The 26,582-nt window shown below is 38.9% G+C and overlaps 1 protein-coding gene across 5 annotated transcripts in view; it reads right to left on the reverse strand.

Annotated features, from left to right (window-relative positions):
- Nucleotides 1–26,582, reverse strand: part of CERS6 (ceramide synthase 6) — a 349,042-nt gene that overhangs the window by 87,621 nt on the left and 234,839 nt on the right. The window lies entirely within an intron of this gene.

Below are 26,582 nucleotides of genomic sequence, written 5' to 3' on the forward strand. Positions count from 1 at the left end.
TTGTAATATGTAGTGGAACTATATGGAACCTTGTTCTGTATTCTCCAAAGTCTCCTGTAAATGTGTTATCATATTTTCATAATTCAAAAAATAAAAAAGATAAAAAATAAAAAGGGCTCAGCAGATATAAACAAGATCCTACTGTATAGAACACAGAACTATATTCAATATTCTGTCATAAACCATAATGGAAAGGAAAGTATATATGAAATATATTCCTTCCCAATATGAAAAGGAATGTAATATATAAAAAACTTTGAATATATATGAATCACTTTGCTACAGAGGAGAAATTAACACAGTGTTGTAAATCAACAATACTTTAATAAAATAATTTTAAAAATAAATAAATATACCTTTCAGTTATTATGATGATGGATCAATCATCAGATATTAAGAAGGCCTTGTCCAAGCTAATAAAATGCACAACACTAAGGGTTAGAAGGCAATGGCACCCCACTCCAGTACTCTTGCCTGGAAAATCTCATGGATGGAGGAGCCTGGAAGGCTGCAGTCCATGGGGTCGCTAGGAGTTGGACATGACTGAGCGACTTCACTTTCACTTTTCACTTTCATGCATTGGAGAAGGAAATGGCAACGCGCTCCAGTGTTCTTGCCTGGAGAATCCCAGGGACGGGGAGCATGGTGGGCTGCCGTCTATGGTGTTTCACAGAGTTGGACACGACTGAAGTGACTCAGCAGCAGCAGCAAGGGCGAACCTTAATGTAAACTATGGATTTTGGGTGATTATGATACATCAATATAGGCTCATCAGTTATAACAAATGTACCACTTTGGTGGGTGATTTGATAGTGGGAGAGAATATGCATATGTGAGGCCAGGGGTACATGGGAAATCTCATACTTCAATTTTTCTATGAACATAAAACTGCTCAAAAAATTAAATCTTAAAAAAATTAAGGTTATCTCAGATCACTGACACTTATCATGCCTCGTAAACTAATGAAATAACTGAGTTTGAAGGAAAAGATCAGAAAAAAAGGATGCTCAGTTAAACTGGCAAGTGTTAAATGATTAAATGAAAATATAAATACACATACACACCTTTTTTTTCAAGAATCAGTTGGTACCTTCAGCTGAACAAATAGTAGTCTCTTTGAATTAATACATATTTTGATATAACAAAAGAACATGAATCATAGAAAGTATTAAAAAACATTTCATTGCCTCATCAAAAGTGTGAAAGATGTGTGGGTCTTTACTTGAAGTCAACATCTGAGAAGCAAACTTTCATCTTTCACTATTTCCATCCCAATTCCTAGGTGACTTTCATAAAGCTCAGGTGTGACAACTAACAGTGAAGGAATATAGTCTAGGAGACATACTGGCTTCTGAATAGTTTAAGTATGAAATACATAGAGACTTGGATTATGTTTTTAAATACCAGGAAGCGAGATCCCTGAACTATTCTGAAATTTCTTTCACTGAAACTACTGAAAACACTTTAACTGAGTTATACTTAAACCTTACACCTTTGGCTTATATTGTAGATGTACTGTAAGAACATGAGAAAAATGCTTCTTTGTCTGCAATGTGTTTATACTGGAAAGGTTAACACTAGGTAACCACTGAAACTGAATGTATAAGTTCCAATGATATTTTTCCTTTTAAATTTAGTCCAATGGGGAGAATTCTTCTCTTTGCAAATGTTTCGCATGTTTCCTCGGAGAAGGCAATGGCACCCCACTCCAGTACTCTTGCCTGGAAAATCCCATGGATGGAGGAGCCTGGTAGGCTGCAGTCCATGGGGTCACTAAGAGTCGGACACGACTGAGAGACTTCATTTTCACTTTTTCACTTTCATGCATTGGAGAAGGAAATGGCACCCCACTCCAGTGTTCTTGCCTGGAGAATCCCAGGGGCAGGAGAGCCTGGTGGGTTGATGTCTATGGGGTCACACAGAGTCGGACACGACTGAAGTGACTTAGCAGCAGCAGCAGCAGCAGCATGTTTCCTGTTACCAAATCATTATCTTTTCACCATGGTTTTGGGAAATTAGGATCTAATTCTGAAGCTCAGTCACAACAATTGTTTCTATCTCAACATTTTTGCTTCTTTTTCCTTTTGTGGGTACTTTTTGATGGTAATATCTATATTAACAGCTTTATTACATAAACATTGTGAATTCTCTTCAGAAATGTTGAACAGCATAATTTCAATGAATATAAATCAAATCCATTCAAAATGATAATCTACCATTTTTATTTAATGCATATTGTGAAGTAACTCAGAATCGAAAGAAATTTTATGCTTTGTAAGTTTAAAAACCGATCAATAAACTGTATTTGGGATGAAAAGAATGAAGCCAGAAGTCTCTGAGCAGCCTGAAAATGCAGTTGATCAGTGATGAGTAGCCTAGAACAGTCTGCAGCATGCAAGAGTTACCCTTTCCTCCTTTGCTGGGTCAGGAGATATGTCACTATAAATCTACAAAGCAGAGTGGTGACCCCTCCCTAGAGGCCCTTGGTATCTGCATTAGCTTTGAAAGCTCTTATGATGTGCAAATGTAATTTAGACTTGACCTCATGGTCATTATATAAAGATAGCAGCTTTTCATATTGATCAAACTTTTAAAAAGATGCTAGTCTTCTGGACCTAGTGAAGTACCTGCTTTCAGCACACTCAGCAATCAATTTAGAAAGTAATATGCAGATCTGTCAAGCATACAAAAATAGAAGGAATTCCTTGGAGATGGGTATTGAGGTTACAGGGTTTCCTTGAGGGCTTCATCACAGAGCCAAAGAGAAAGAAATATTAGTGGCTTTTCCATGCCATTTAAAACCTTCCAGCCATTTAAAACTGGATGCTTGGGGCTGGTGCACTGGGACGACCCAGAGGGATGGTATGGGGAGGGAGGAGGGAGGAGGGTTCAGGATGGGGAACACGTGTATACCTGTGGTGGATTCATGTTGATATATGGCAAAACCAATACAATATTGTAAAGTTAAAAAATAAAATAAAATAAAAATAAACTTGGTACAAAAAAAACACAAAAATCTTCCAGCAGTGGTTCTCAACTTTTTCTGCCTATGCTCAGCTGAGGGACTCCACGTGCACCTCATAGTAACTGAGGCTGTGATTCTCAAGAGTCTGGAGAACAGGAGGCTTAAAAAGACACCTGTCCACTTTAATTCAGATGTGTACTCTCCTCTGGGCCAGTGAAAATCACTGCAAAGCAGAATTGACAGATTAATTCCATGTTTAGAATAGAAATTAGGGATAAAGGAACCAGATGAAGAAAAGGGAAGAAGAAATAAAAAGAGGTGGAAAGACCTACAGGGAAAGGAAAATCCTGAGAATGTCAACATGGGGGTGGGGGAGGTAGGGGAGAGATGTGTGGGGAGAGATGTGTAGAGAGGGTGGCCAGTGTAGAATTTGGGAATGAAGCCAATCAGAATGGCCGCTGGGAACGAAGAAGAACCAAAGGGCATCGCTCACCACCCAGTTTCTACAAGGGTTACGTTGACCCACTGCGGTCACCCAATGCCAGCGCAACCCTGAGAGGAATTCAGGATGAAAACAGGATGAAGCACTGTGTGCTGTGGGTGAACAGGCCCCATAGATAGTTAGATGGATTTCTCAGGAAGAATTTCAATGACCCTGATTCTTGAATCTTCCCATATATAGACAAACACTAAAATCATTAGCTTGAGATATCTGTTCTTTATGACTGGCAGTGACTTTTTATGAAAATGTATTCTTGACAGTATGTATTTCCTGGCCAAAAAAAAAAAATTAATATATATACTGCCTCTTCCCACCTGTTTGGAGCAATTCCTCAGAGCTGTCTCCTGGGGTATAGTCCTCAGTACAGTTCTTTTATTTAAGGTCTTAAGACCTTGAATAAAACTTAACTTTGCAACTCTTATGTTGTATGTTTTTCTTTAAGTCAACACTATTAAGAAGCACAGAATTAGTCAAAAGACCATATAAGGAAACAATTTATAACACAGAACAAAAAATTAAGATCTCTAATGTGTAAAAAGTCCATAAAAATTAATTAAAACATTTAAATACCCCATCAGAAAAATGGGGAGAAGATACAAACAGGCGACATACTAAACAAACAAACAAAATGTGACCAAAAACATATGTAAAAATTACAGGTTAAAGTGAGACAGAATTTTTTTTTACCTGAGTCTGAAAATACCTGAAGAGCTTTATACCCAGGGGTTAGCAGTGTATAGGGAAAACAGTACTCTGCAAACTAGAATAACCTTTCTAAAAAGTAATTTTGTCTTCAAAATCTGTACTTCCTTTAAAGCAGCATTTATTGTTAAAAAAAAAATCAGACTCAGAGTAAAGGCTCTGAGTATGTGGATTTCCACTACTATTCCTTTTCTAGTAATGAAAAATCGAAATAAATGTTAATTGTTCAATAAAATTGAACACTGGCATGTTCCTATCTGGGATTCGGTGGGTGCAGACTCTGAGATGAGAACATAGGTGCTGGCTGGTTATTTGGGAGGTGACCCCTGGAAACTAGAAAAATGGGGAATACCCAGTATGGTTTTCAGGAATGAGCTGGTTACTGTTGTGGGCAACTACACCTCAACTCCACTGAGGACCTCTGCAGAATTACAAAGCACACATCTTACACCTGTCCCAACACAGGACAGGGAGGCTGAGGCATGTATCTACCAACTCTCATACCCCATTGGTTGAGGTTCCAGTATTAATGCCTCCTTGGGTCTAGGTTGTACCTTCCTGTGTCTGGTAATTTGCAGCTTAGGAGAAAGGAGAGCAGAGATAGGGCACAGCTCCTATCTGATGTGGGACACTGTCAAAAGTGCATGGCTCTGTCCACCACAGCTGTGCTAATATCAGATGGACTATGGGGATATAACCAGCACATTCACATTTTAAGTTAAAATCAAATTGCAAGTAGAATATACAGTGTATCTTGTGTTTAAAGTAGATATATACAGATATATATTTACACGCTCACACACACACACACACACGAAATATGACTGGCAGGATATTTACCAAAAGTTAATTAGTGTTTATCTTCAAGTAATGAGTATCTCAGATGATTTTCACTTTTTAAAAAATATTTATATTTCAATATTAAACTACGCAAGTATTTGTAGCTATAATTTTCTACAATGAACAGGGCATATTGCAATAATAAAAAGAAGCTAAGTCTATGTACCTTTAATAGGTCCGATTTAAAAAACACATTTGCTCTATATTTAAAAATAACATTAATGATTTTAACTATTACAGTCCTCAAATTATTCAATAATTCCAATTAATTTAAAACTAAAAACTAGTATATGAAACAACTGCCTTCAGAGCATTTACGTGTTGACTTTGATATTTCAAGTATAAATCAATCATCAGTAATTTAATTCTAAATTCTCCATTAAGAGAAAGTGGAAAGGGGAAAATAATAAGATGAGCAAATAATGCAGAATAAAGTTTGCATTCATTACAGTGATGATCAATCATTTTGCCACCCACCCCACCCACTCTCATTTCAAAGAGCCTAAATAACCCCTTTCTTGTCTGCTTAGTTGCTCAGTCATATCCGACTCTTTGCGACCCCATGGACTATAGCCTGTTAGGCTCCACTCTCTGTGGAATTCTCCAGGCAAGAATACTGGAGTGGGTTGTCATTTCCTCCTCCAGGGGCTCTTCCCAACCCAGAGATCAAAATCACATCTCCCATGTCTCCTGCACTGTAGGCAGATTCTTTACCTACTGAGCCAATGGGGAAGGTGGGCACTATCTTATTACTTCTAAACCAGTTTACCTGCATTCTAATATCTTTCTGCTAATATAATTGCACCTTCCTTGTTTACTTGCTCTTTCAAGTATTCAGTGGCCTCCACGTATCAGACACTCTGCTACGCATGAAGATACTGGGGACAAGTTTTCCATTTTCTAGGAACTTACCATCTGCTGGGTAATCAAAACAAAAGGATAAGTTATAGATGAAGTAAACACAGGCTGCAGAGGGGCAGATACACCCAGCCCAGTCTGGAAGGGAGAGGTGGCAGGGACAGCTCCACTAGGTGGCACCATAGTAGTTGAGGACAGAAGGACAAGCAGAAGATGGTGGATGGAGGAGAGGAACTCAGATGGAAGAACTTTTTAAAAAAATCTTTCAGGAGTCATGTCATAGTTCCAACATCATTTTCATAATCCCTTTCTTTGCCTTATTCTCCAGAAGCCTAAAAAACACTAAATGCTTTCTCATTTCCAACTCAGAAGGTGAAATGTCTCTGGCTGGCTGTCCATATTTCTGCTAGGTTGGCTGTCCACCAAGTAAGACGAACTCCACTCTGCCTAATAAATGTCCCCTGCTCTCCTCGGGCCAGGCACCTTGCTGTGTGCGCCTCATTAATTCCCATCTCCATGTCTTAACTACTCCTGCACCTTGTATCTGGCTTGTCATCTCTACCCCACTGCCTCTTGGTCAGTATCCTAGGCACTATTTGATTGGCCTCCTGGGGTCACATAGCCTCCTAGAGGCTCCTAGCCCCTCCAGAAACAGAGAGCTAGTGATACACGTGTACCTGTCCTGTACAGAAAGGCTTCTTACTCCTACTTTAACATTTATTCAAGATGGAGAGAAACAATAATATGAAGGTGGAGAAAGCATGAAAAAAAAATAAAACAATGAATTGAAAAGAATGAAATGTGAGTGAAAACTTGGTTATTTTCCTTCACAATGGCTCTTATTCTTAATTGAGTATTTGTAGACATTTTCTTAAAAACGGTGATCCTGTCACTTCAAGAGACTCAAATGAAAGTATTTGTTGCCAATGATAAAATTCAAGAAAATATTAGTAATATGCCTAACAGATTCCCATTTGTTAAAAACTTTTTGGAGGATAAAAGTGAAACAATGACAAATATTCTTCTATTTTTTTCTTGCTTTTGATATTTATAATAGTGTGCCAACATTTGTAAGATCTGTATAACTCAGTGAACCAATAGTTTCCAAATGACTGATGCATGATGTTAAATAATCACACCTGGATGAGAGGGAAAGAGAAATCAATGGATGTTAATGTAACCAAGCATTCAAATTTCACTGACATTAAAGAAATTACTTTTTCTTGAGTTTTGGCATTATATCAAAGAAAAATATCTACAATTTTCTGGAAAACACTACTAAGATATTTCCACCTTTTCCAATTTTATATCTTTGTGAGACTAGATGTTCTTTATATAAATCAAACAAATACACACATTCACACACCCGTGACAGACTGAATGTTGTTGTTCAGTCACTAAGTCGTGTCCACCTCTTTCCAGCCCTAGGGACTGCGGCACACCAGGCTTCCCTGTCCTTCATCCTCTCCTGGAGTTTGCTCAAACTCGTGTCCACTGAGTCAGTGATGCCATCCAACCATCTCATCCTCCATTGCCCCCTTCTCCTCTTGCCCTCAATCTTTCCCAGCATCAGGGGCTTTTCCAATGAGTCAGCTCTTCGCATAAGGTAGCCAAAGTATTAGCGCTTCAGCTTCAGCATCAGTCCTTCCAGTGAATATTCAGGGTAGGAATGAGAATCCAGTTCTCCTCTACTAAGCCATACATTAGAGGTTTTTACAAAAATCTCTAGCTTTTGTTTTGGACAATATAGTTTTTTTTCTTAAACTGTTGTTTCCGTGCAATGACTGTTGGTTGCTATTTTAATTCAATTCATAAATGCTTTTGCAACTCACCAGCTCTAATTTCTAACACAATAAGTATAGACAGATATGACTACTAAAAACAAAAACTCTTTAAAATTCTTATGATTGTTTCCAGTGTAAAGGGGTCCTAAAACCAAGAAGTTTGAGAACCACTGTGTCCAAGGACAGCAGATCAACACAATGAGAAGAACCAAGTCTCCAAAGATGGTGTGGAGCAGAGATCATGTGGGTTGCAAGGAGGGAAGATATGGCTAGAAGGGAGCACAAGAGGGGCTTCTTGCTCCGGGTGTTGGAAAAATGAGCATGTTATATTGTGGACAGTCAGCAAGTTACCCAGTTTTGGTACCTATCTTCTACTTCAATAAAATATTTAGATTAAAAAAAAAGCTACTGGGCACTTCAGCTTGATATTTCTTATCTGCAAAATAAGACTTGCTTTTTAATACGTTATGTAGTCACCTTATCTGTGTATTCTATCTTCAAACCCATAATAGGCTACATTATATGAATCATGAATCCAAACATATTAAGTAGAGACAGTCCTATGTTTCCTGAATTCCTAAACTTCCAGTCATTTTCTGTCTAGATTGGCCATAAATGGCTCTAGGAAACACATTTTACATGAGGAACATGTTAGAAGGAAAAATTGTATCGTGCTATCATTATTTGAGAAAGCGGCAAGAAAACACAAAATTCAGATACTTGCAAAGCAGCCAGATCCCTGTAACATTCAATTATGTGACTGGAGAACACCACTTTTTTTTGAAAGGCAGGGGAATCTAGAAATAGAGAAATAAAAGTTCCTTAATTTCCCAATTGCTGCAATCACCGAAAGAACACATGATGGGGAAGAGAGAATCAGGAAGGACGGAGCAGCCCCTCTGTATGGTCTGGTCTCCTGTTAACCAGCCGAGTGACAGGGGCTAAGTCAGCTCACCCATCTGGCTGCTCATGTGTGAAACTAGGAGACGGCGTCATTCCTATGATCCCTCAAGCCCTAAATTCCACCATTCTCTTTGCCCCCCTCTATTTCCCCCAAAGACAAAAATCTTGGTTTCCTGCATGTGCTCTAATCTTGTTGCAAGCTCTGACACCCCATTAACGAAAATCCAGTATCAGAAGGAAATCCTCTATTTTCTTCTTCAAAGGGACTCCAGCTTTCCACTACAATTTAGATATTTTGAATCACTGACAAAATTTAGTCACTCTTATTATACACAATATAATAAAAAGCTCATTTTCCCCAATATCATTATATGTGAATAAAAGTCATAAAGTGAGAAATTACTTTTCAGTGTGTCCTCTATCTGCAAAACTCAGGTTTTATATTATGTTTGGTATTGATGATTAAAATTTTCTAAATTAAACACTGATGAAAATTTGATGATGGTATTTTAATTTAGGAAAATAATTAGTCCCTTTCCTTACAGTCACTTTCATATATTAAAATTCAGAAGGGAATTCACAATTCAGTTTACCATTACTCATTACTAATAGGACAAATGATCAAACTATATCCTTTAAATGAGTGGTACATCCTTATATATTATTTATCTTCTAATTAGGATAGAGAAATTATCCTTTGAGTTGCTGAGTTAATTACAAAGAAGGAATTGATCGTTATGCAGTTTAGTTTCTGATTTTAATCAAGCCTGTTTTCCTGTCTTCCCAGCTTCTGATCTTATAAAGATATGTAATTATTTTGAGGGGGAGGGGAAGCCAAAAAATACAAATCTGATAGATTAATGCAATTGAGTTACATCAAGGGGCTGAACCAGCAATACAGAAGTGGTTTGCTGAATATAAGATAAAGCTTTCCTTTAGATGAATAAAGAGAGCTTTTAAAAATCAATGAAGTGAAAAGGCCGGATGATTAATGAAATCGGCATGATACTGAAAATGAAATATTGAACTATCTGTTGTTTAGTTGCTATGTTGTGTCCAACTCTTTTGCAACCCATGGACTGTGCCCCGCTAGGCTCCTCTGTCCATGCAAATTTCCAGGCAAGAATACTGGAGTGGGTTGCCATTTCCTCCTCCAAAATTATCTGTTTATGTGGAAGCAAAAACAAGATGGCCAAGTAGTCACGGTATATTACTGACCAACCTTTCTATGGAAATAGAACCACCTTCCTTTTTACATTCTGTTGTATCCATATATCTTGGAGATATTGCAGGTTCAGTTCCAGAGCAGGGAATAAAGCAAGGCACATGAAGTTTTTGGCTTTCCAGTGCATATAAAGTTATGTTTATACTATACTATAGTCTAATGAGTATACAATAGTCTTATGTCTAATACATTATGTGAGCCTTCTGTGAATCATAATCTTTTTATTATGGGAGGGCTTTGCCTCCAGGTAGATTGCTGCTGACTGATAAGGATGTGGTGGTTGCTGAAGGCTGGTATGGCTACGGCAATTTCTTAAAATGAGACAACAATGAAATGTGCTGCATTGATTGCACTTTCCTTGCACAAACAACTTCTCTATAGTGTACAGTGCTACACTACATTTTGATAACATTTTACCCAGAGTAGAACTCCTTTTAAAATTGGAGTCAATCCTCTTAAATTCTGCCACTGCTTTACCAACTAAGTTTGTGTAATATTTTAAATCCTTTGTTGTCATTCCAACAACCTTCACAGCACCTTCACCAGGAGTAGATTCCATCTCAAGAAACCACTTTCTCTGCTCATCCTTGAAAAGCAACTCTTCATCCATTAAGGTTTATTCATGAGATTGCAGGAGTTCAGTCACATCTTCAGGTTTCACTTCTAGTTCTCTTCCTATTTCTACTATATCTGCAGTGACTTCCTCCACAACAGTCTTGATTCCCCTCAAAGTCATCCATGAGGGATAGAATCACCTTCTTCTGAACTCCTGTAAAGGTCTGTATTTTGACCTTTCCCCCATGGGTCATAAATGTTCTTGACATCTAGAATGCTAAGTCCTCTCTAGAAGGTATTCAATTGACAGTTTTGCACAGATCCATATATGGCACCTTATAGCCTTACAAAATGTATTACTTAAATAACACTTGAAAGTCAAAATTACTCCTTAAACCATGGGCCACAGTATGGCTGTTGTGTTAGCAGGCATGAAAACAACATGAATCTCACTGTACATCTTCATTGGAGCTCTTGGGTGATGAGGTGCATTGTCAGTGAGCAATAATAATTTGAAAGGTTTTTTTTTTTTTTTTTTTTTTCCCCTGAGCAGTAGGTCTCAACAGTGGGCTTAAAATATTCAGTAAACCATGCTGTAAATTGGTGTGCTGTCATTCCGGTTTTGTTGTTCCATTTATAGCACAGGCAGAGAAGATTTAACCTAATTCTTAAGGGCCTAGGATTTTAGGAGTGGTAAATGAACACTGGCTTCAACATAAAGTCACCAACTGCATTAGCCTCTAACAAGAGAGTGAGCTTGTTCTTTGAAGCTTTGAAACCAGGCATTGACTTCTCCTCTCTACCTATGAAAGTCCTAGGTAGTGTCTTCTTCCAATATAAGGCTATTTTATTCACATTTAAAATCTATCATTTAGGGTAGCCACTTTCATCAACTATCTTAGCTGGACCTTCTGGATAACTTGCTGCAATATCAGCACTGTATTAGCCCTTGCTGGTTCACCCTGCACTTTGATGTCATGAAGATGGCTTCTTCCCTTAAATCTCATGAACCAACCTTGTAAGCTGCAGACTCTGCTACTGCAGCTTTCTCACTTCTCTCAGCCTTCACAGATCTGAAGATAGTCAAGACCTCGCTCTGAATTAGACTTTGGCATGTGGGAATATTGTCACTGGTTTGACCTTCCCTCCACACCACTAAAACTTTTTCCATGTCAGCAATAAATTGCTTCACTTTCTTTCTGTGTGTTCACTGGAGTACCACTTTTAATTTCTTTCAAGAACTTTTCCTTTGCATTCATAACCTGGCTGTTTGGTGCCAGAGTCTTGTCTTTGGTCTTAGTTTTTGACACAGCTACCTCACTAGGCTTAATCATTTCCCACTTTTGATTTAAAATGAAAGATGTACAACTCTTCTTTTCAGTGGAACATTTAGAGGCCATTATAAGGTTATTGGGCTTCCCAGGTGGCATTAGTGGTAAAGAACCTGTTTGCCAATGCAGGAGACATAAGAGACACAGGTTCAATCCCTGGATTGGAAAGATCCCCTGGAGTAGGAAATGGCAACCCACTCCGGTACCCTCGGCTGCAGAATCCCATGGACGGAGGAGCCTGGCAGGCTACAGTCCATGGTATTACAAAGAGTTGGACACAACTGAAGCGACTTAGCACGCATAAGGTTATGAACTGGCTTAATCTCAATGTTGTCATGTCTCAGGGAATGGAGAGGGAAAGGAGAATAGGAAATAGCCTGTCAATGGAGCAGTCAGAACACACACAACATTTATCAATCAAGCCTGCTCTCTTATGTGGGTATAGTCTATGAATCCCTAACAATTATACAATAGTATCATCGAAGATAACTGATCACAGGTGAGCATAACTAATGTAATAATAATGAAAGTGTTTGAAATATTTTGAGAATTATCCATTTGTGACACAAATTTGTTTAATTTGTGACACAGAGGCACAAAATAAGCAAATGCTGTTGGAAAAATGCTGCCGTTAGACTTGCTCAATGTAGGGTAGCCACAAACCTTCAATTTGTAAAAAAGAGAGCATCTGCACACAATAAAACAAAGTATGCTTGTACCTGTCAAGTGCTTCTTTGTTTTGTTTACCTCAACACCTATGAGTTTCTGAGTTCACAGATGTCTATACTATTAAGCCATCAGTGTTTCCTTTCTTATAGTTTGATTCATGCTCTCATGAGGTTATATTTGTTACTTGCCAAATGCCTGATTCTTCAAGCACATACACTATCAGTTATAGAACCTGCCTGTGTAAATGAGTGAAAAACAAGGTTATTTATTGTACTAGAAATTGGCAGTGCATAAAAAGGCCATGAAGTTGAACCAAGCTGGAGCCATCTGTCTCCAGGTAAAGGCATACAAATGACTTCATGACTTCAGTCCACAGTTCCAGGGACTACAATATCGAAAACATGCATGAGCTAATCTTTAAATGGGAAACAGCCACAGACAACGAATTTTACTTGCTCCAAAACAAACAATTTTAGTAATTGAGCTGAGAAGACACATTATTCTGTTATCATTGGGAAGTATTATCTAGAAGACTTACACCAAGCTGAAGTGCAATTATCCTTTAATGAATGCATCACTGAGTTAAATGACAATGGTATTTTGGCTCTTCAATCAGAGTTCCCAAAATACTCTAATTGGAGGGCTTTTGCCACTATAAGCATATCATGTATTCTATAGGGTGGGGCTTCCCAGGTGGCGCAGTGATAAAGAAACCACCTGCCGATGCAGGAGATGCAAGAGATGCAGGTTCAATTCCTGGGTTGGGAAGATCTCATGGAGTAAGAAATCACAACCTGCTCCAGTATTCTGGAAAAGTCTATGGACAGAGGAGTCTGGCAGGCTACATAGTCCATGAGGCTGCAAAGAGTCGAATGTGACTGAGCACACACATGCTACAGGGTATCTCATTTTGGAGTGCTTAAATATAACTAGGGGCCAGTTCTATGAACACATGGTTTATAAACTGAGTGAGAATCCGTCAATTTACCTTCTGATTCTAGAACATATGTTCTTGGAAAAAATGACCCATTTTTATATACCATTGGTTACAAATAGAAATAAAATACATATGTTACCTAACAGTATTATAAAAGGCTTGTGTTACATATATTGTTCCAGTGAACAAAATGTAAACCAAGATAGAAACCATAACATCAAATTGCTTTATAATGGGACTGACTATAATTTTGTCCCTGGAAAAACTAAAAGGACACCCAAGGAGAGGAAAATTACATTTAGTTCAAACAGAAAGTAATCAAAAACTGTCTAAATATAGGGAAAGTTGGCATCTGTAACAAGCTCCAACAGTAATAAGAGGGAATAGAAGGGAAGATCAGCTGTACCATGGATTTCCTTAGTTTAGGTTTATATTTATCTAAATAACACCACTTTAATGGTGGTATAAAAATAAACTGCTGAGACAATTAAATGCCTCATATATTCTTATTATTTATCATGAAATAACATTCACTTATCCAGCACCTGCTCTATGCCAAGTCATATCCTAGGCACTAGGATTTAGGAGTGAACAAAACTAATAGAAAATCTCTGTTTCTGCAGAATTTATTTTCTGGTGGAGGATACTGATAATAAATAAGATAAATAAGGAAAAATATGTATTATGTTATATATGGTGAAGGCTCAGAAGAGAAAATCCAGCATGAAAGGGATACATCAATGCACATCAGTCATAATTGTGTATATATATATCTCCCCTCCCTTTGAGCCTCCCTCCTTTCCCTATCCCACCCCTCTAGGTCATCACAGCGCTGCAGGTTGGGCTCCCTGTGTTACACAACAACTTTCCACCAGGTATCTGTTTTACATATGACAGTGTGCATATGTCAGTGCTACTTTCTCAATCTCTCTTACCCTCTTCTTCCCCGCTGTGGCCACTAATCTGTTCTCTACATCTATGTCTCTATTTCTTTTCTGTAAATAGCTTCATCAGAACAATTATCTAGATTCCATATATATGCATTAATATACGATATCTGTCTTTCTCTTTCTGACTTACTTCACTTTGTGTACCAAGGTCTACGTTCATCTACCTCACAAGAACTGATTTGAATTCGTTCCTTTTTATGACTGAGTAATATTCCACTGTATATATGTACCACAACTTCTTTATCCATTCATCTGTTGGACATCTAGGTTGCTTCCATGTCCTGGCTATTGTAAATAATGCTGCAATGAACATTGGGGTACATTTAGCTTTTAACTGGTAATCACTTTACCACTGCTTCCCAAATCTATCAGTCTGCACATCATTTTTGTGACTATTAAAGTTGCATCCTTAGGGATGGTCTTGGCTAATTCCATTTAGGACTTTGCTGAAAAGACCACTGAAATGGGAGTGATGTGATGATGGGGGAGGGATAGTTACAGAGACCCAGATCTTTCGCAAGGGTGGTATTCTTGGCAAAGTTAGAGAATGGAAAAAAAAAAAAAACCACACTGCAGATAAATTCAGTGTTTTACTGCATGGACCTGCTTCCTCATTTAAATTGACATGCTGTCAGCTGTAAAAATAGTGAGATTTTCTGTTTCAATTCTCTGCTCTAAAAAATGGCCATGACGATTATTGTACTAGGTTTTATGAAACTGAAGATATATAGAGGCAATAATTTTCAAAGAAAAAACATCTTAGGAATGGAAGTCACTGATTTTATTCCTTAGATGACCTGCATCACAACATACTGTGATAACAGAAGACAACAACAAAGTAAGGAATACAGAAGTCAATTCACTGAAGACATCAGACTGGGAGGATAATCAGGATTGTGAAGCTGTGTTTCTTACACTGAAGATACTACATGATGAATACTTAATTTTTCAATACTGTCTGCTTGACCCATATATTTAATCATTCTGGTCTTTAAAATAAAATCTATTGTTCCTATACCACCCCTTCTCCTCATACAATCACATATGTTGATCCAGACCTCTTATGACAATTTCCCATTTTATGTTTCAGGATAATCCAGAAGCAGATGACTTAATGCAGTGGGTGTTATTTCCAGGAAATATGTTAAAGGGAATAAGCTCTGTTAATCAAATGCTGCAATTACCTGAGGGAAACAATCAGAATCACTTTTATTTTTTAACCTATGGACTCCTGGGATCAACTCCAGACTTAATGAGTCATAGGCAGAATGTTTGTGGGGGTGGTGGTTAGTGTCCAGTTATGTGTACTGGGCCTAGTTCTGTTATCAAGTTCCCTGGGTGATTCAGATCTGCTGCAGGATTAGAACTACTGCACTGAGGTAAGCTGCTGAAACCTACAAAGCCTACAGCAAATAATGTGCCCAGTGAGGAATTCTGCAAAAGAGCAGTTTGTCTCCACCTGCTTCATCTGCTCTGCATGTTCCCACCTTTCTGTGAAGAATGATGTTCAGGTTCTAAGTACCTCACATGACTTGACAAGTAGCGGAGTAGAAAGTCACACTGGGATGGTGATTTTACTGTTTATTTTAGTAAAGATACTTTCCAGAATGGCAACCATATAGCATAGGTATCTTGGACATGAGAGACACCCAAGAGGACCAGTGATAATAGGCTTATTCTGCCCATTACAAAGACAGTTTTATCTATCCTGAGCACTTGCTTATACCAATGTTCTCTTCCATTTCTTCCTCAGTGGTAGAAGGCCAATTTTAAATTGAGCACATTGTCTCTTCAATAAACAAAGAGATACTTCTAAGCCTTCTTGCAGCTAAGTATCTAGCTGTGTGTCTCAGTTCTGATCTATGAAGTATAAATGGTATGTGAGATGTTCATAAAGGCTACATAATGAGAGACGACTCAGCTGGCAAACAACTTTTTACCTATTCACCTCTCCGTCTTTGGGGAAATTGTTTCACTGAAGTGATGGCTGGAGTTCCAGCAGCCATTTTGTAACAGGAAGTAATCTTCAAAATAGAAGCTATGTATTAGCGACCTGGAGCAAAAAGATAGAATATCCCTGTATCCTAAATGATGGGGCCATCATTTCAGATGCCAACTGCCTCCCTCCAGACTTATTTTACATGACAAATAAACTTTTTTCTTATGTAAGCCACTATTATGATTATTATTAGCTATATGCTCCAAAGCTAAGCTTAACTAATATCATAAAAAGGAACACCATGGGACATATAAAGTCAAGGAGAGATTTCAATGGTGTATAGAACCCATCCTGTGAATTCTTAATATACTGATTCTTGCTGAAGCAATAAACGAAAATAATTTACCTAATCTTGGTGTATCAAAGAATAACTATTATACGTTAACAGTGCTAAACTTGATAAAAGAGTAGACTTGAAAGTGGAGAGCAGGAGATGAACTAGAGTGCCAGGTCACAGAAAGAGTCATTGGCATATGCTATCTTGCTGACCATGGAGTAGGAGATAAAGAGGAAGTGAGGATGACCCCAAGATCTCCAGCTTGATTGACCACTGCAGATAGTAATGCCCATAAATAAGATGGGGAATGCCACAGGAGGAGTAAAGCGGAAAGGAAGAGCATGAGCTTGGTGCTGACCTTGAGAAGCTTTTGAAATGCTTATGGATACAAATGCAAAGTCTAGGAGAAAGTTAGAAAACAATCTAGGAATTCAGGTTCACTTGTTATTCTGCTTTTGAGAAACATTTGATGATTCCACACCAATTACTCAATGAAGCCCAAGCTCCCTACTTTCAAGGCTATTTATGACCTGGCTTCAACCTAGCTTTTCACATCTCTATCTCTTTGCCCCACAAGGCCCCACCAAAAACAAATGCAAGCCTTATGTTTAAGTCACATATAACTTCATGGTTTTGCTCAAACATGCTTCATAGAAGTTCATGCATATTCCTTTCACAAGAAACATACCCACCTTGCTACAAATATCTCTTTACCTGTCTGCCTCCCACATGGGACAGAACTATTAGAGGACCTCACCAACTATCTTGGATAGAGCACATTGAGAGATAAGTACTCCAATACCTGCTTCATTAACAGAAGCTCATGCAGCAAGCATCCGTGTTTTTGCTTACTCTGCTTTCCTTATCTGGGACACAGAAAGGAATCAATGATGACCCAGAGTAATCAGGGCTGGGTGAATAACACAGTGGTGCCTTTATCTGCTGAGATCAGATCATAAAAGGATAGAAAAAAAGAAAATGCCCAACAGCTAGCAGGAGTAGGGGAATTTTATATAAAGAGGAAACAAATACACTCGAGTCTCTGATAACTTTTACTTCATGTGGCAAAAGCCATCCAGAGCATGGGATGGATAGTTCATGTTTAGTATAGGGTGACCGAAGGATGACAAAGGAGAAAGCACCAGAGTGCTCAAGAGGAGCGGGTTGGATCCTGAAAAGCGTGGTAGGAAACCTCCGCAGGCCACCAGAGCACAATTGCCACTTCACTCATAAAACCAGTAGCGTCAGCAGAAGAGGGATACGGCCCTCGCCTCAGTGGTCTTCAGCTGCGCTTGTGAACCTGACAAAGCTCATTGTTAGAAAAGGTCTGGAGCGTTCTCACTGAAAGGTTTTCCACCTGCCACTAGGGCATCTGCCAATAACAGGAACCTAGGGTTTGACCTCTGAGTTGGGAAGATTCCCTAGAGGAGACAATGGCAACCCACTCCAGTATTCTTGCCTAGGAAATCCCATGGACAGAGAGGCCTGGTGAGCTACAGTCCATGGTGTCCCAAAGAGACATGACTTAGCAGCTAAACAACAACTGGCCAAAAGAAACCACTGTGTGGAATCCAGAAGCCGTTGGTAAGAAAAAACCATATTTTAATTAGCAAAAGCAAAACCAAAAGAACCCCAAAGTCAGGTTTATAGGACTATGAGCAATTGTATTCAATTTTTTAAAATAGAGCATTGAATGGTACACCGAGACTCAAAGATCTCAGCCAAAAATAATTATTACTGAGAATCTGGTGATTGTAATAATCTGTCCTGATGTGTTGCCAACTGTTTTATTAGAGAACAGAATATTCTTATTTAAAAGACAGCAATATAACTGGAAGTCAATCAATTAGCATAAATCTTTTGGTTAAAAATAATCTAAAAACTATATCCATTGATCTTTAGCAATATAATCCAAAAAGATAAAAAAAGAAGCCCAAAGGCACTGTGAATGTAACATTTTCCATCAAGCATGGCTGCATGTAGCATCCTTTGCAGACATTTGTGTTGCATCCCAGTGGGAAGCTCGCAGTAGTGATGCTTATCATCTTGTTACTTTGTGTATCTGGCTCTCCACAGGGATTCTGGTTTTCAAAGGTGCTGGTAATTCTCAGCTAAATATTCCCAGTAACTTTGTGATGCATGCCCTGAATGCATGCAAGAAAGACAAAATCTAACTCTAAATCTGTGGAGTGAAAATGTCGGGATTAAATTCACTCTAGAGAAACAATAACCCTCTGAACTAAAGAATAACTGGAAATACAAGCACTAGATAAGAACTGTCAAGTGTCTTCCTGAAACCTTGAACGTGAAGAAAGATTTTGTCAGGAATGAAAAATGGGGACCACTGTCCTCCTTTTCACTCACTGCCCATAACTTATAAATTATGGCCTGTCTACAAATAATGCATTTAGTACTTGGGAAATTATTTAGAATTAATAGGCATCACGATCTCCAGTTGATAATCTAGCAGGTAATCTTATATGCTTAACTGAAATGACTTCTTAATCTTTATTTCATTTAAAAACCACAATTAAGGACATTAATGATAGAAATTTTAAATAAGGATTTTCCTAGAATGTTCATTGTTGTGATACAACTATACTTGAATTTGATTTAGTTTCTCCTTCTCCCTTTTCTTCTTGAGTCACATCTGCATTCTCTCAGGACACAGATACCCCAGAGCTGCTCATGTGACAAAGCAAATCAGACTGCCCTGACTACATAGGATCCTTGACCCCCACCTCCATTCCAGATAGGAATCCCCTACAGATTTATTTAGGGGCTTCCCAGTTGGCTCAGATGGTAAAGAATTTGCCTGCAGTGCAGGAGACCCAGGTTCAATTGCTGGGTCAGGAAGATCCCCTGGAGAAGGGAATGGCTACCCACTCCAGTATTCTTGCCTGGAGAATCCCATGGACAGAGGGGCCTGGCGGGCTACAGTCCATGGGGTTGCAAAGAGTTGATGTATGGCAAAACCAATACAATATTGTAAAGTAAAAAATAATAATAATAATAAAAAAAAGAGTCAGACACGACTGAGTGACCAACACTTTCACTTCTAGGGGGCTTTCACTTTCAGGTGGCACAGTGTAAAGAATCCTCCTGCCAATGCAGGAGCTGAGACATGGGTTCTATCCCTAGGTTGGAAGGCGGAAATGGCAACCTATTGCAGTATTCTTGTCAGGATAGTCCCGTGCAGAGAGGAGTCAGGTGGGCTACAGTTCATGGGGTTGAAAACAGTCGGACATGACTGAATCACTGAGTGTTCGCTTATTTATTTAAACACATTATTTCTTTGTTCAGTTACATGAAAATCAGGAGACAGTTCTAATTATTATGCCTCTATGATTCAACATCAAATTTCAAAGGAGCAAAGCATATACTGTGGGACAGAAGTGGTCAATTTTGTAACTGCTTCTAGGTCAAATTTTTTTCCCACCATGCAACAAACTTACCTATTAAGAAAAAAATGGCAGGGATAAATTTTTCTTTCAAATGGCTTCAGAACAAAACTGAAGCAAAAATAAAATAATGAAAAAAAAATAACATGATGGTGAAGACTCTGTGAAATCTTTAGAAAAAGTGGACACCCAAAGATAATGACAATGTAGGTATGGTTTTACTCACAGATAAGGGTCAAGATATATTATGAACAAATTTTTCCTTACCATATGTTTGGTTCTTATTTGTTGCAGAGGTTAGAACATAGTCTAAGAACATACAGATAAACAGTTTTAGATTTGTTCCAATCACACCCCTCAGAGGAGAAGAAAAGAAAACCAGAGGAAAGCTTTCCTATGACGAGGCATTACTAGTTACAGGAGAAAATATCACCAGCAACAGTATAAAAGGCAGAGATGGTTGGAAAGTAGTGGGTGGGGAACACACTAGATGATAGCTGGCCAGCACGTGGTAACATAAAGAGAGGCATCTCTCAAATCTCCTTTGTTTGGGGGGAGGGGTGAAAGGAAGGGAGGAAGGTGAGGTTCTAGATTCCCTTAAATGTAGAAGTCTTAAGGGCAGAAGCCATAATCTGACTGAAGTTTCCTTAGAAACCAACCCTGTACTTCAGACATAAAGGCTGCTTAATAGACACATTGAATGTTTCGCTGAGTGCATTTTTGAGCCAGCCATGTATACACGTACAGAATTTTCATTTCTTTTTCACACATTGTCCATGCACAAGGATAAAGATCTCCATGCCCTGGCAGTTGTACTAGCAATAGAAAGCATATGCTCGCTCCAAGAAGAGCATTTCCACATTCTTATCCCATCTGACTTTTCTCCCCCATTAAATAGAACAAAATCTGTTTTCTTGACTTCATGCCACAATGCAAGACTCAGGTTTCACTCTGGCTCTTTACTAGCGTATTCCATACAAAGAAAATGGCATTCAGCTCTTCATCTAAATGTTCTCGCATGTGGGTGTTTGTCTTAACTGTATGTTGAATGCTCACTCTGTACTAATCATTGCGCCAGGCACGAGGGACATTATAATGAACAAGCCAGGCAAAGAGTTCACAGTTCAAGTGATTTTTTAGAAAAAAACAGATAAGATAGTAAGATAGTATTAAAGTAACATTAGGTACCAGGAGGAGTGATAACATTGCATACGTTGGAGAGATGGGAAATGGTAGTGGGAATTAGTATTAATCTTTCCTTTATCTATACATCTTATGATAATTTCACTAATTAAAATAGAAATTTAAAGTAACGTGATTGACAGTATATATTAGCTTGATTCTATTATTTAAAATAATGCACATGTATGCTATTTATGCATAAAACATCTTCCATACACACAAGAAGTACTTAAAAAACTAAGGGAAGGAATTAGTGGAGGGTAGATGGAAGGAGCTTTTCATCTTTATGCTCTTCTATACCATTTGAATGTCTTCCATGTGCATGTGTAATCTGAAGTAAAAAATGACTTTTAAATGTGGAATGAAATTAAAAAGAAAACTAGTGACAGATTGAACACAAGGGTGACAAAATCATTATGATAAATCAAAGGCAGGTTAAAAACATGATTATTAGCTTTCTAGTGATCAACTTCTTGGAAGAAAAGCTATGACAAACCAAGATAGCATATTAAAAAGCAGAGACATTACTTTGCTGACAAATGTCCATCTGGTCAAAGCTATGTTTTTTTCAGTAGTCATGTATGGATGTGAGAGATGGACCATAAAAAAGGCTGAGTGCTGAAGAATTGATGCCTTTGAACAGGGATGTTGGAGAAGACTCTTCAGAGTCCCTTGGACTGCAAGGAGATTCAACCAGTCCATCCTAAAGGCAATCAATCCTGAATATTCATTGGAAGAACTGACGCTGAAGCTCCAATACTTTGGCCACCTGATGCGAAGAGCTGACTCATTAGAAAAGACCCTGATGCTGGGAAAGATTGAAGGCAGGAGGAGAAAGGAAAGACAGAGGACAAGATGCCTGGATGGCATCACCAACTCAATGGACACGAGTTTGATCAAGCTCCAGGAGATGGTGAAGGACAGGGAAGCCTGGCGTGCTGCAGTCCATGCGGTTGCAAATAGTGGGACACAACTGAGCAACTGAACAACAACAAGGGATCAACTCAGAAGGGTGAAGTTTACAAGGTCCAGGAAACAAAAGCAGAGTAATTTGCTTAGGGAATTTATGAATTCTCATTATTAAGAAATGAGACAAATTTCTCCTAGGAGTCCTCATGAGGAAGATGCTATGTGACACAGAATACATAGATATGCTTATAATACCCACAGTGACAGATTTCATCAAGCTTCTGCCTATAATGATCCCTAACAGAAGTGGATGGCAACACACCAAATGTAATTCACGAAAGCATTTCTGAAGGGGGCCAGCTCAGTCTAAAAGCTGTGGATAAAGATGGCCTGAGTCTGAATGACAGTCCCACCACATAATCTTCTATAAGAACATAAACAAATAACTTGATGTTTCTGTACCTCAGTTTCTTCATCTGCCCCATAGGGTTTTGTGAGGAATAAAGGTATGAGTACATACTTAAATTTTAGCAAACACTCAATCCACATTAGCTATTTCCATGCACATCCCTGAATTTTCTCTCACCTAAACCTTCAATAGGGCGCTGAGCATGGCCTGTCCTGGGGGCTGTGGTCCTTGTCACGTGATGAATACTTTTCAGCACACCAAGATGAAGGCAGCTGAGGTCTCAAGGTTCTACTACACGGGACAGTTTAAATCTACTTCCCTGGGATCCCCTCTAGGATCCTGAAAGAGATAACTTATTGCACAGAGTTGTTTATTTTCTTTTTACATTATCATTTAAAATGACTGTAAACTATGCACTAGGCATTGTTCATTTAATTTTTATAATAAGGCTCTTGTGTGTGTGTGTTTAAGTGCACGCTCAGTCATGTCCGACTCTTTGCAACCCCATGGACTGTAGCCTGCCAGGGTCTTCTGTCCATGGAATTCTCCATGAAAATACTGGAGTGGGTTGCCTTTTCCTTCTCCAGGGGATCTTCCCCACTGGGGGACTGAACCTGCATCTCTTGTGTCTCCTGCACTGGCAGGCGGGTTCTTTATCAGCTGAGCCACCAGGGAAGCCCAATAAGGCTCTTATGTAGATCCAATCATCATCTGATTTTACAGATAAGGAAACAGGCACAGAGAAGGTAACTTATAACATGTCACACATTCAATAAATGGCAGAACCAAGACTCCATCTGGTCCAGCAGAATGGCTCACACCTACTCTCGACTGTGGCATTGTGTTATACCACATATTACATAGGTCAAAGTTACAAAACATCCATCACAAAATCAATGGAATACTTACTATGGAATAGCTTTACTTTCTGGCAAGATTTAAGCCCCTTCTATGTAATAAAAACATTAATGTCACGTAAAGGAATGCTTATTCCATATTTATGCTTGCTGGGCTGATGGTGATGGGATAACAGTTGGAGGTGGAGAGGGAACAGTTACTAATCACACCATGTCAAGATGAAGAGATATCAGAAAATGGCTCACAGAAATGTCCAATTGCTCCAAGAGAAGACTGCTTCTATTGGCTCCATCTCTTATGACATGCTATGATGGAAAGTCTATATAAGAGGAAACAATATGGCATGACCTGTTCATGCAGCTTGGTCCACAGCAGATCTCCATATTCAGCCTTTCACATCACTTCTGCAGACTTCTTCAAAAGGGGTTTAAAAATCTAACAGGGTCTGGGGAACACAGTGTCAAAGTCCAGGTGCACTTTGGTCGCTAGATCTGAGTAATCTACATTTACAATGTGTCAAGCAAACAGAGGGTGTACAATTTGGATATAATGTACGATATGATAAAGGGGAAAAAGTTTAAATTTAAAGGGACTAGGAATGAATTAATGTACACATAGATACATGCCAAAACCACATGTGCTGATCTATCCTATCAGACTTGCTTGTAAAAATTCCTTGGGAACAGAGGTGGTTTTCTTCTTGTCCCGATAGACCTAGTATCAGTACAGTAAGTCTTCAATAACTGTTGATTAAACTGAATGGATTGGGGCATCCTGATGCTACTCCAGGTTGGGGAGTGGAGATGGGGAAATCATATCCTCATCCTCATACTCCCTATGTTTTAAAGCAAAAAGGAATATCTTCTCAAGCAAATGTAACGGGGGCTACCAAAGTATTTTGAAAGAGTAAAATGGCATTGTTATTTTAAAATACAATCTACACTAACCACAATGAAATACCACAACACATGTGTAAGATGACTATCATCAAAAAGACAACAAATAACAAATGTTGGCAAGGATGTCTCTATATCCCTCCCTTGGACACTGTTGATGGGATTGTAAGTTGGTGCAAATGCTATGGAAAATGGTATAGAAGTTTCTCAAAAAATTAAAAGTAGAACTGCCACATGATCCAGCAGTTTCACTTTGGGTATTTACCTGAAGATAACTGGAAAAGATATATGCACCCAATGCTCATTGCAGCATTATATACAATAGCCAAGGTATGGAAGCAACCTGTATTAGATGAATGGATAAAGATGATGTGGGAAATACATGTAATGGAATAGTACTCAGCTACTAAAAAAAAAGTACTACCATTTTAGACAACATGGATAGATCTAGAGAATATCAGAGAATATCATGCTAAGTGAAATAAGTTACAGAGAGAAAGACAAACCACCATATGACTTCATTTATAAGTAGAGTCTAAAAAAACAAAATGAACAAGGACTCACAGACACAGAGAACACACGGGTGGTTGCCCAAGTGGAGGGGGGATGGGGTGGGCAAAATAGGTGGAGGGGATTGAGAGGTACAATCCACCAGTTATAAAACTAAGTAAGCCATGGGGGTGTAATATACAGCACAAGGAATATGGTCAATAATATTGCAATAACTTTGAACGGGAACAGATGGTCGCTGAACTTAGCACGGTGATCATTTCATAATGCATACAAATACCAAATCACTAGGTAGTACACCAGAAAAGAACATAGTATTGCATGTCAATATATTTCAATTAAAAACCCCATAATTTACAGCAAGGCAAGTTTCACATACATGAGTTAGTTCTTCAACATAATAACTGCTGCTGCTGCTGCTAAGTCGCTTCAGCCGTATCCGACTCTGTACGACCCCACAGATGGAAGCCCACCAGGCTCCCCCGTCCCTGGGATTCTCCAGGCAAGAACACTGGAGTGGGTTGCCATTTCTTTCTCCAATGCATGAAAGTGAAAAGTCAAAGTGAAGTCGCTCAGTCGTGTCCGACTCTTCGCGACCCCATGGACTGCAGCCCACCAGGCTCCTCCGTCTATGGGATCTTCCAGGCAAGAGTATTGGAGTGGGGTGCCATTGCCTTCTCCGAACTACAATTGTTTTAAAATTCTTCCTGAGGTTAAAAAAAGATACGACACAAACCAGTGGAGAGTGCTTCTGTGATAATTTATATCATAGTCTTTTGTAGCATGTGAGGAACTCCTAGAACAGGAAATAGCTATGGTAGCATGGATTTTTTGTCCCCCAAACCTTGAACACCGTATCCGACAGATGGTTCTCCCAAAGATCTCAGCCATTGGATGAGTCACTACCTGAGAAGTACCCCACACAGCTTACTGTTGAAAGGATGATCCCAGGAATATACACAGTATCACCCATTCAGTTACTGACCAAGTCAGAAAACCCCACTATTAAGAATCCATTCCTTAAGGATAATACCATCTATTTAGTTAAAAGAAAAGAAAAGCCAACTGTCTTGAAAAGTAATACAAAACTCAAGAGTAATATAAAACCAGAACCTTCCTTAATGACAGTTGAAAGCAAGGCCTTTTAGGAAATTAAAAAAAAATTTTTTTTTAATATAAGATTTAGGGAAGAAATGGGTGACAGCTTGCAGAGATCATATGTCTTGAATTTTCTTAATACACATTTAGTCATCAAAAATTCTGCATTAATATTTTATAAACTATCAAAATGCCTTCAAAACTTCAACAGACTAATATACAAGTTGTATTTTCCAGAACTGACTACTGCTCTTAGAAAAAGCATATATTTGTTGTTGTTAATTCATATATGTCCTATTTTTGGTTTGAAACATGTTCAGTGTCCTCAGAAGGCTAGGTATGGACCCAATACCTAGGAAAAGAAAGAAGAGTGCAGAAAAAAGAGATCAGTTCAGTTCAGTTCAGTCACTCAGTCGTGTCCGACTCTTTGCAGCCCCATGAATCGCAGCACGCCAGGCCTCCCTGTCCATCACCAACTCCCGGAGTTCACCCAGACTCACGTCCATCGAGTCGGTGATGCCATCCAGCCATCTCATCCTCTGTCGTCCCCTTTTCCTCCTGCCCCCAATCCCTCCCAGCATCAGAGTCTTTTCCAATGAGTCAACTCTTTGCATGAGGTGGCCAAAGTACTGGAGTTTCAGCTTCAGCATCATTCCTTCCAAAGAACACCCAGGACTGATCTCCTTTAGAATGGACTGGTTGGATCTCCTTGCAGTCCAGGGGACTCTCAACAGTCTTCTCCAATACCACAGTTCAAAAGCATCAATTCTTCGGCGCTCAGCTTTCTTCACAGTCTAACTTTCACATCCATACATGACTACC

The sequence above is a fragment of the Bubalus bubalis genome, chromosome 2 (genome assembly GCF_019923935.1).
Source record: "Bubalus bubalis isolate 160015118507 breed Murrah chromosome 2, NDDB_SH_1, whole genome shotgun sequence".
NCBI classification, from domain to species: Eukaryota; Metazoa; Chordata; class Mammalia; order Artiodactyla; family Bovidae; genus Bubalus; species Bubalus bubalis.